Genomic DNA, 8,824 nt, shown 5'->3' on the forward strand with positions numbered 1-8,824 from the left:
TTGTGGACGTTAACGGTTTTCCAAGAGATTGCTTTCCTCCAAACAACTGTGTCATGTATCCATTTACACTTCAACCGGAAGCTGGAGACACACGTGACGTGAGCTCCCAATACGTGGCGCGTGGGTTTGTGGGAAATGTAGTCGGTGGTGTAACTTCTTTCCTCTGTGTTGTTTGATACTATTGCTGTATTATGGAAATAGTTAATTTGCTATCCACACAACTCCTGGCTGTCCAACTTTATCTGACATGAACCATTTTGTGTATAGTTAGTTATTTTACTTTTGATATTTTAAGTAACCTACATTTCATGAGAAATACGTACAGTATGCACTTGTTACTGAAGTAGCTAAAGGAACAAAATATTTCTTCTACCACGGGATTATTGACAGATGGACATGCCCACATTTGTATTATTTAGTCTAGTTAAAGTAAATTTTAAAAAGCAAATGCTGCACCTAACAAGTATTTTCATTATCGACGAATCTGTTGTTAGTTAAATAACCTGTTATTTATTGATAAAATACCAGTGGAAAAAAAAATGCCAAAGCCTACACTCATGTCTTCAAACTGGCTGTTTTGTCCAACCAAAAGTCCAAACATCTGAAAAAGTTAGAAACAGAGCCATTGACATTTTAGTTTGATAACTGACTTAAATTTGTCATCGGTTATCAAAAAATGTTGACCAATTTTAAGTCGATCATCCAGTCCAGCAGTTTTCTCTTAAAGCTGATGGAAAGCATTTAATAATTTGCTAAGCGTAAGACAAAAGCAGTATTAAAATACTGTATAAGGATATTGGATGGAAATCATAAGTTTGACCAAAGACAAATGCTCATAGTTGGTGTCCAGTTCAAATGTTGTCCATGTTAGACTGTTTCATCACAGTGTTTCTCCTTCCTGCCAGCAGATGTCACTGATGGGTCTCAGGCAGCAACTGACAGGATGATGATGTCAGAGTTCTGCTGGCCAATGGGGCTCCGTTCACAGCAGACTGGGTGAGGCTGATATAGGTTAATTATGGACTAATCTTCAAGATAATCTGTAATAAGACGAATGTGGACGCTCATCTGCTGCAGAGAAACAGATTGTCGGCTCTCACTGTCGTGTTGGACTTTGTCACCTGGCAGTGTGACCTTCTGGCTGAGGCCTCGTATGGAGCTCAAGGCAAAGTGAGAAACACTGAGCAGACACCCACTGAAGTGTGAAACTGCTCTCAGCTCTTAGATTTTTCTCTTTGCTGTGATCTGTCTGTGTGAGTATATCTTGCTTTGACACTGTTTAAAGAAGGACAAAACAAACAAACTAACAAGTTATCAGTTACAGTGCCTCAGGTGCGCAACACGACGAATTAGCACATAAAATAAACTCCATTAATCACCAATTATTTTCTCCTTTAATCTGTTAATTAGTTTGGCCTGTTAAATGTCAGAAAATAGCCAAAAAGCCCATCAAATTTCATGTTTTTTTCTGACAAACGGTTAAAATCAAAGACATTCAGTTTGGGGTCACACAAGGCAAACACAGAAATGAAAAATAACTTCAGTGACTGATAATGAATAGATGATCTAAAGCAGTCACTCCCCATGGAATAATTGATTAATGAACTTATTATTTCAGCTGCACTATTATCCATATTTTACACAGTCTAAATAGCCAGAGATACCAGTAGTTGCATCACATCATTTGTTTTGTACCATAATCCACAGTACTTTTCCACAACATTCTGTGTCTATGTGGAATCAGTTATCGTTTCCACCTATTACTATAATGAAAAGCAATTGTATTAGATTTTTTTTTTTTTTTTACTAAAAACACACAAGCTGACATGAAATTTCCACAGGCACTTCCTTTGACTCTTATTATCATATCTATATATAACATTCATTTATAATTCACAGCTCACAGGCGCCGTGTACACCAATAACACAGAGGTATTTAATTCTGTCTTCTCTGATGCCACCTGTACCTGCTATACCAGAACAGATAACACGTTGGAGGTTGTCAAAGTGTATTTATTTCTGTCACTCATCTTGTGACAGCGTGTCCCATTTTAGAAATGTACAAGATGTGCAAGAGGAGTTTCAGTGTTAAAGGCCACAGGATTTAGTGATGATCTCTTCCTTTTAAAATATGGGCAGAAAGAGGAGATTTTACCTATTTAATCTTATTGGCTGACCACATTAGTTATGTGTATAAATTCAAAATCAAGTCTAAATGAAATGAAACTGATTTGTCCTTGTTTTCTTTGTGAGGCTGTGTGAATATGACAGATGATGATTTAAATTTCTATTAATCTGGAGTGTCAGCATTGATGGATTAACTGTCTCATGTGCTGCAGTGTGTGATGCAAAGGGGAGCCTTTGACAAACTGCTGCATCAGTTATAATTACACTGTGAACCTGAGGCACAGTGCTTACACATTCCCTAAACCCAATTTACCACAGTGTAAACTTGTTATATTTGACCTTGGTTTTAGTGTTTCAGATTGTTTCCATTTGCACCAAAGAGCCATCAAACACTTGTCTGAGCTCTGCTTTTGGAGAAACTCAAACATTTGAAGCTGCTGCTGCTGATATTTCAGCATCTGTTTTCAATGACGTTTTTCAACCTTGTCACACTGTGCACACTCTGCACCCACCCCACGTTTCAGACATGCCTGGTCACAGACATCTTTTTCATCACCTCCCCCTTTCTCCCCTGTCCCCCCTCCCCTTTTCCCACCATCAGGGGGCGCCGTGTATCTGTGCAGAAGTGTGCTGACATCAGTGCCAAAAACACACTGAAGATGACAGTGCTGGGAGGCTCAAGACGGCCACAGGGAGGTGGCCGAGCTCGTGCCGGGGTACGGAGCAGACGTCCACAAGTGTGACAAGAAGAAGTAATGCTGAGCTGATGCCACGGCTACAGGTGAAAACAGGAAGGGGCAAACATACCGAATGACATGTCATATGAAGGATAAAGAGACAAGGATGGATGAGTACAGGAAAGTGAAGAAGAGACAGCGAGGGCAGGGAGAAGAAGAAAGGGAAGAGAAACTGTTGGGGGGGTAAATTAGATGTAAAGACAGACAGCTGAGAGAGGAAAGGAAGGGTGAGGCATGCTGGGAGGAGGGTGGAGGGGGAAGACTCGAGTCAGGTCATCTCTGCTTCTCTCTAATACTTTGGTGCAAGGTTATAAAACAAGATAACAGAACAGACAGAAAATGACCAAACACATTACAGCCAGTGCGGGTAAAAATGAAGACGGGGAGGAGAAATGGCGAGAGAGATGGACAGATAGATGAAGCCAGGAAGACAAAGAGACATAGATGGATGAATGAGAGAGAGAGAGAAGCAGGGGGGAAGGAAGGGAGGGGGAAAGATGGACAGAGATTAGCCAGAGCGCAGCACAATGGAGGGGGGAGAGGACAGAAACGGGGGGAGTCGAGAAGATTAACCAAAAGACGGAAAGAGGAGGAGAAAAGTAAAAAGAGAATAAGAAGACAAAAGTACGAGACTGCAGGCGCAGTCGTGCTTTTTCAGTGCCCCTGTGATTTCAATAATACGTTTGATGTTTCCTAAGTGCGACTAGCGAAGCTCCGGTCGGACTCTCACCGGCGTTGCCATGGTTTCAGTGGCCGTGCAGCCTCTCTCTGTCAGACAGCCATGTTGAAAACAGTTCTTACCATAACACCCGCATTTAGACACCATTTCACACAAGATCGGATTAGAGCTCGCCTGTGAAAACAAACAGAATCCAGACTATTAGTTAAAACAACAGAACTGGGGTTAAGGATTATGTTGAAATTAGCAGACACACTCCTGGGAAAAATGAGATTATAAAAGGCCCACTCGGGTCTCCCACAGAGGCCTTATGTAAGAGAGGTGTGTGTAGGCCTTTGGGTGGTACGTAGGCGGTTCTAGTTAGTGTTAGATAACTGCTCTCCTCGGTCATGACTCTTCAACCAGCCAGGATAAAGTTAGTAAAGCCTTCAGCAGAAGCAGCTGGTGAGGGCTGAATCACCATAAGTCTGCATGATATGTGACTGTGATCTGAAGTAAAGTTACTGCTGGAGTAAAGTCAAAATGAAAATTGGAACAGATGTGACTTGTGTTGTGAGCAGATACATCGTACGTAATTTCTGCTGCTCGGGGTCCCTAAGTGAAGACAAAACAAAAGACATAAGTAGCGTGGCATCATGGGAGTCATTCAAGCAATTCACATTTCTGATGGAAATCTCTGACACGAGTCAGGCAGAAATGTTCACAAAAAACGTGTTTAAGTTTCATTCACGTTACGTTTAATCGTGTTCCCTGACTTCCTTCCTCACTTTCTGACTCTCCTGGAAGTTAGAGCGACAGGCAAACAAATGAATTTACAGATTTATCTGGTTTTGGACATTGTTGGAGACATCTGGGATACTGCAAATAGAGATAAGATAAGAAAGATTTTTAAATTTTACTTTAAATTTTACTTAAGTATTTTTTGGTAGCAGGGACATAACGAATTTCACTGCACATTGTACCGTGTATGATTGTGTGTGTGACGAATAAACCTATCTTGTATCTTGTAAAGATTTCCTTTATTGTCTCACAATGAGGAAATTCACATTATTACAGCAGCAAGTGGATAGTTAAAAAACAGAGGTAGGCATCGATAACATTTACAAACAATTTACATACGTGTAGAAGAGAATAAGAGTAACAAGAGAAAGCAGCAGGTGCACATGAGCTAATAATGATTTCATTTGAAATGTTCTCACTCATTTAGGCAGCAGATCAATTTGGAAATGATCATGACAGAATTCAGTATAACTTGGACGGTATGCACAACCAGGAAAACATCAACCCTGAGTCCCACTACGTCGTCCCTGCCTGTTAGGGCGGATCACCACCTCTAAGACCATCACTGGAAGGCACCATGTCAGTTGTGCTCTGGTGCAGTGATAAAATGCAAAAATGGGGTGACAGAAATGATGAATAAGCAGCAGATGGAAGGGAAGTGAAATTCATGCAGGTGTGGGATAAAGAAGCATCAGGAGACCTACTGTGCTGCCTCCAGGGACGTGTGATCATATCCGACAACAAACAAGGAACACCTGGAGTGGACGCCTCGATCTCCAACAGGAACAAAATGGGAGGCAGTCAAGACAAATCAGCCTTTCATTTCATCCATCTGTGTTCCTCAACAAGCATGAACAGTGTGAATCAAAATGTGAGTGTGTAAAACTTCATCCTTTTTTGCGATCTTTGTGTAAGCAGTATACTGTCTGTGTAGTCCCTGGTGGTGGTTGTTATCTAACAATACAAACCAACTATTCTTCTTCAGTCTTCAGGCAAGTCAGAGGACGCCGGTGAAAACAACCTTTCAGCATGTGGTGGGCGACAGTGGGCAGAGGGTTGTTACCATAGTGACGATCAAACATGGCAACCAGCTGCCAGGGGCCCTGGGCCAGTGGTTCACTGTCACCCTGTGGGGGCAGCAGAGTGTGTGGACAGTCAGTCAGTGTTCACCTCAGGACCTAACTAATAAGGATGTACCGACATCACAATTTTCCAAAGAACAATCAAAATTCTAATAAATAATTTAAAAACAAGAAGCACATTAGCAGTGAGTCAGTGAGTTTATTATAATTCTTCCATTGTATGTGGAGAGGCAAAGCGGAAGCGCTGAAATCACTCAGGGATTCTCAACATTACACCTGCTGGGACGAGTTCCGACAACCTCAAGGTGACTTTGCAGCTTGTGTTCACTTGCATCTTGAATTCAAACAGGACTCGCACGAAACTGTAGGCCGAATCCCGAGTACATGTTACTGCAAAAACACAAACAGAAAACCAGTTATTTGTTGTAAGAACAGGTACTTTTGACAAAATTAAATTAAAGTGTAAAGTAAAAGAGGCCCGTGCGTGTTGTCAAGAAAGAAATACAACTAAAGGAGGACTTCTGACAAAGAGTCAGAAGTCCTCCTTTAGCTGCATTTCTTTTCTATTGACTTTCTTTCTATTGACTCTTTCTGTCTAAAACAAAGCAAAATGGAAAAGAAACTGCACTCAGCTATCTGAAATGAAACACAATATGGTTAACATCTGGGGGGTCTCATGATCCTCCCAATCCATCACTCCATTTGACTTTTGATTTTAAGGTCACAATTTAATTTAATTTTTGATGAAAAGCTCAACAGATCTTATGGCCTAAAAACATTCATTTAAATTTTAAAATTCCTCTTTAGAAAAGACTGAGGTGTTGCACAACAAAAGCTTGGTTTCACCCTGGTGACTTTGTGCAGGTTGAGGATGGGAAAGTTACATTTTCCAAAATTAACAAAAAAACAGCCTTTTGGGATTCAGCAATAAACCACAGAAATTCAGTTTGTTAGAAAGTTGGGTTTCTTAAATCTGCCTGAGTAAATCCTCTTCCCAAACAAATCAATCAAGATCAAACTCAACATCTCCCATGCACACACCATCTGATGCTGCACCATAAGTAAACAAGAGACCATAAAAACAATCCCAGCTGTGTGCAAAAGTCTTCACTCAACCACTTTTCTGTTGGTGGTTTGCCAGCCAGTGCAGTCGCAGAGGAGAAGGAGGAGGAGGAGGAGGAGGAGGAGGAGGAGGAGGAAGGAGAGGAGGTGATACAGGAGCCTCAGCAGCTCACACACAAGAGGAAGACGGACCCCGCAGCCCATCACATCAGGCAGGTTATCGGTCTGCTCTCATGTTGTGGCCCACCTGGAGCAGACGCACTCCCTGACAGTTTACATTCATGATCCCTGCTCATGTGCACATTTTAAACTGTATGTACGGGTCCCAAGAGTGGTACCACAGTAATAAAGATAGTGTACCTGTAAACAGGTAAACAGGTGGATAAAAGAGGGGAGATGACACAGACTGCTGTCGTTCAGTGTTTCATTTACTTACAGTAAAAGCAAAATCTCTTTTGTCTCAGTGTAACTTACTTATACATTCATATTGCCATCTTGTAACATAACACACATATGTTCATGCATCCCTAACATATTCATACATTCACATTTTCACCAGTGAAAATAGGCCCCTATGGCTCAATGGTGCAGTAACAAGGATGCTCCGTTGCATGTAAATACAGGCTACCGCTTGCTAGCCGCCTAGCAAACCACCGGACTAAACGTTCATATTGAACAGAATTCCACACAGGAGCAAAGTCTTAGAATAACACATAAACAGATTCAGTTCATTACTATAAAACACCCGATCCATTTAAAGTCACTTATAAAACAACAATATCAATGTATCAAAGTCATTACGGTTACATATCTTATACTCAATCAATATTCACGAAAGCAGTGGGTGAACATATTTATACTCATTAAACTTCGTGAAATAACTGTGTCTAAAAACAGCGTCCAGGAGCTAACAGCGCTATATTAGCAGCTAGCTACGTGAATCAATGGGACCTCAAAGGACCCAGCTAGCTAGAAGAAGGCAGCTAACCCAGTACTAACCTGTAAACAGGTAGATACAAGAAGGGAGATGACACAAGCTGCTGTCGTTCAGTTTCATCCCAAACGCACGTGAGCATAGAGCGGTGGTCCGCCCCCTTAGCGACCCGGACGCAACTGCTCCACCTGTGTCACGTGTTTATGTTCCTACCAGGCACTAGGCCGTTCTAGTGTAATAATAGTTGAAAAATATTTATTGAAAATAATAAGAAAAAGTAGTAATGCACCTACACACCTATGTGCTCACCTATTTTTGCACCACAAGTGATTTTTGACTTCAGGTGTTAACAGCTGCTCGGAGACAAAATATGAGCCAATCAAATCTAAATCGGTAGGATTAAGCCTGGGGACGTCATCTTCATGTGGGAGAAATAAGTGAGAAAATAGAGACAAATGGGCCATAAAGATGGTAAGCTGACTGCTCCTCACCATCGCAGCAGACAGCACAGATACGTTACTGCTCGGTTCAGGCAAATAAACAGAAATCAGCCATAATGAATGAATGCAATTGAAATTTAGTCTCACTATCAGGCAAAAAAACACTACCTTTTATATATTACATACACAAAATCATCTGATCCACTACTGACTTGTGGAGCTTTAACAGAAAAATTAAACAAAAATTCAAGTTTTAGGGCAGTGAATTTACAGCATCGACTGAAACAGCGTAAGTAAATACATCACTAGCTCACTAGGAAAAGAACCCACATGTGTGTAAAAGAAGAAACCACCTGCGGTTCTTTGTAATCTCGTATTTATTCACTGTTTGGTGTATTTTTGTGTTTACGTCCTTCTTATGCGACGAGGGCCCTCAGACCGTCATGTGTCACCGGGCCTCGGTGGAGCCGCACAGTACGAACGGAGATAATCATGAAGCAATTACAGTAAGAGCACTTCATGCTCTCTTATCCAGGGTGACCTACAGTGAGCAGACAGGAGCTCAGCGATGGGCTCTTCAGAGGAACGCACAGCAGCCGATGGATGCACCTTATCGTTCCTGGCAATCAAACTTGTGACCTTTATGTTTTTCGAGCAGCCTCTTAAACATCTCAGCTGCCATCCGTCCAGTCCTCCTACTGTGTGATACAACAACAGGTTTAATTTGAACTACAGCCAGACAGATCCAGCCAAAAGGGGGAGAAAAAAGACATGAGTGTATAAGTAACAGCAGCTTTAACGCTAACACTGGTGACATTCCCCAGCAGAGCGAGCTAAAGGTCAGTCATTGGTTTTTGAGCCAAAAAATGCTTGGCAAAATGACCAAAACTAAATATTTCCCTGCCAAGAAATCGTGAAGACAACAATAAGATTAATCTGAATGTTTTATTTCCTTTATGAAACTGTCAGGAGTTCGCGTATTT

The 8,824-nt window shown here is 41.5% G+C and overlaps 2 long non-coding RNA genes across 3 annotated transcripts; one reads left to right on the plus strand and one right to left on the minus strand.

The window, feature by feature from the left end:
• The first annotated feature begins 2 nt into the window (after positions 1-2).
• On the plus strand, positions 3-4,881 carry LOC124065050. 2 transcript variants are annotated; one of them, XR_006844361.1, is made up of 5 exons: positions 3-98; positions 909-996; positions 1,129-1,253; positions 2,729-2,908; positions 4,751-4,881. It is a non-coding gene; the product is annotated as an uncharacterized LOC124065050 (long non-coding RNA). The 2 variants fall into 2 exon arrangements; XR_006844360.1 differs by lacking the exon at positions 3-98 and having other exon boundaries at positions 211-996.
• LOC124065049 lies at positions 4,492-7,847 on the minus strand. The gene is made up of 3 exons (XR_006844359.1): positions 7,467-7,847; positions 5,682-5,795; positions 4,492-5,450 (listed from the first exon to the last, which is right to left on the minus strand). It is a non-coding gene; the product is annotated as an uncharacterized LOC124065049 (long non-coding RNA).
• Between the last annotated feature and the right edge of the window lie 977 nt (positions 7,848-8,824).

Source organism: Scatophagus argus, chromosome 9 (genome assembly GCF_020382885.2).
Source record: "Scatophagus argus isolate fScaArg1 chromosome 9, fScaArg1.pri, whole genome shotgun sequence".
Classification (NCBI taxonomy): domain Eukaryota; kingdom Metazoa; phylum Chordata; class Actinopteri; family Scatophagidae; genus Scatophagus; species Scatophagus argus.